This window comes from Apium graveolens, chromosome 1, assembly GCF_009905375.1.
Source record: "Apium graveolens cultivar Ventura chromosome 1, ASM990537v1, whole genome shotgun sequence".
Taxonomy (NCBI): domain Eukaryota; kingdom Viridiplantae; phylum Streptophyta; class Magnoliopsida; order Apiales; family Apiaceae; genus Apium; species Apium graveolens.
The window spans coordinates 27,465,196-27,467,740 of record NC_133647.1 but is presented as its reverse complement, the minus strand read 5'-3'; the positions used below and the strand labels follow the sequence as shown (position 1 = coordinate 27,467,740).

At 40.2% G+C, this 2,545-nt stretch overlaps 1 non-coding gene across 1 annotated transcript; it reads right to left on the bottom strand.

Annotated features, from left to right (window-relative positions):
- Nucleotides 1-2,173: 2,173 nt before the first annotated feature.
- LOC141679493 (small nucleolar RNA R71) lies at nucleotides 2,174-2,280 on the bottom strand. The gene has a single exon (XR_012558113.1). It is a non-coding gene; the product is annotated as a small nucleolar RNA R71 (small nucleolar RNA).
- Nucleotides 2,281-2,545: the final 265 nt, after the last annotated feature.

Sequence of the window (2,545 nt, the reverse complement as noted above, 5' to 3'; positions counted from 1 at the left end):
GTCTTGAGAAGCTCTATCAGAATCTGTAATCCATACACCTGCAGAATGATAAGTGGCATTTTACACCACTTAGAACGTCTTAAAATGGCTTAAATTGGTGTCTTGAAATCAAGTATTTTGTGTATTTGATGCGTTTTTCTAGTGTATGCATTTCAGGGTAATAGTTGCATTTCGGGGGAGGAATCGTCAAGAATAAGCCTTGGCATGTGTTCACCATTGCGAGAGGAAAGGAATGGGCAGATTACGGCGAAGAATCGGAGCAAGCTTGGAATTTTTCCAGTAGGGTCCTGCGCGCCCGCGCAGCAATGCTGAGCGGCCGCGCAGCAGCCTGCGCGCCCGCGCAGATATGCTGAGCGGCCGCGCAAGGTTGGGGAAAAAGCTGAATTATTTTAGACTTCTACTTCTGTGTGGCTTCCAACTTCTATGTAATCTGAGTTTTATGGGACTATTATATAGGTAGATTTGAGACGTTTTCATAGGGAGTATTAAGGAGATTATGTTTTAGATTGTGTTTTATGCAAGAAGTAAAGGAGATAAGGAAGAAGACCGATTTAGCACACCGCAACGAAGAGGAAGCATATATTCTTGTGATTCTTGTTTCGTTGTAACGTTGGATGCTAGTTTTCTTGCTTTGACTTATTTACTCTTGTGACGTACTTTATTTTAATATAATTAGTGTAGTTATTATTTTCTTGTGTTGTTTGTCATGATTTCATATGAACCCATGATGGCGATAAGTTCTATTATGGGCTAATCGTGATCATGGGGTTACAACGGATTTATTATGGAATTCTTTAGTTAATTGTTTAATACTTTAGTGTGTGATGATTGCATGATATCTAGTATTGGTTGTGCGTATTCGTCTTATGTGCATCGCGAACATATAAGATAGGGTGTTAATCTCTTGTGAAGCGACGGTGGATCTTGAGATTTAGAACTTGCCATGCTAGCATAGGTTCATGTACGTTGTGCATGATTAGTGGGTAACTTTAACAGTTTTTTTTTGCCCTATGTAATCAAAAGAAATAACTTGTGCTTAAATCGTTGTGTTGTCAATTTCTGTAGACATATAGGAACTCAACATAATTGATGACTATTCAACTTCTATCTTAATTGTGGATGTTTGGTAAAATGGTATTAGTACAATGAAAGTTGGCTTTTATCAGTTTTGTGTTATTCGATTAATATCATCACTGTCACATGCTAAAGGTAATAACAATGGCTATAGAAGGAAGTAATAATGAAGTTGTGATCTCATGAGTGTTTTATTATTGATAATTTGAAGTGTTAGTTAAGTGGTTAATTAAGTAGTTAATTATAGTTAATATTTGATCAACAATTTTAAGTATTATTATCTTAACATTGAGAAGTAATCATACATTGGTGAGTGAGTTTAATTAGACAATAAATTAGTCTGAGTCTCTGAGGGAACGAACTAGAAAGTATTCTATATTACTTGCGAACGCGTATACTTGCGTGAATATTAGCGCGTGTTTTCGCCCTAACAAGTTTTTGGCGCCGCTGCCGGGGACTCGGCGTATTTGTTTATTTTATGTGCTTACCATCATTGGTCATTAGGACTCAGTGTTTAGGACGTAATAGTTACTTACTCTTTTCGGTTGTGTTTCAGGTACTTTAGCAAGCGTTTATGCAAACTCGTTCTCATGCTCGCAAGAGGACTTTAGATACAGCTGAGGAGACAGACGAAGTTCTTGATATTCCGGAGAAGTTAGATTTTGAGGATTCGGATTCAGGAGCTGAGCAGAAAGAACCAGTAAACATGGGAGATCGTATTGTTCAAGCTGATCCAGCTCTTATGGATTTTTCTCGGCCTAAAATTGATGATATTCAGTCAAGCATCCTTCATCCGGCTATTCAAGCTAACACCTTTGAAATCAAGCCGGGCACTATTCAGATGGTGCAGAATTCTGTTTCTTTTGGAGGAGCGGCAACTGAAGACCCCAACATGCACATAAGAAATTTTGTCGAGATCTGCAGCACTTTTAAGTATAATGGCGTGACTGATGAGGCTATCAAGTTGAGGCTTTTCCCATTCTCACTGAGGGATAAGGCTAAAGAATGGTTACATTCGGAACCATCTGGGTCCATCACTACGTGGCAAGATCTAGCGCAAAAGTTTCTGGTGAAGTTTTATCCAATGGCAAAGACTGCTGCTATGAGGAGTGCTCTTACTCAGTTTGCGCAGCAACCTACAGAATCTATGTGCGAGGCTTGGGAACGCTACAAGGAAATGTTGAGAAAATGTCCACATCATGGAATGCCGGATTGGATGGTGATCACTGGTTTCTATAATGGTTTGGGGGCCCAATCTCGGCCCATGCTCGATACAGCAGCTGGAGGCGCCTTATGGGCTAAAAGCTATACTGAGGCGTATAATCTTATAGAGACGATGGCTGCAAATGAGCATCAAAACCCAACTCAGAGGATGACGTCAGGCAAGGTAGCAGGTATTCTGGAAGTTGATGCAGCCACCGCTATTGCAGCCCAGCTCCAAGCGCTATCAATGAAGGTCGATTCTCTGGCT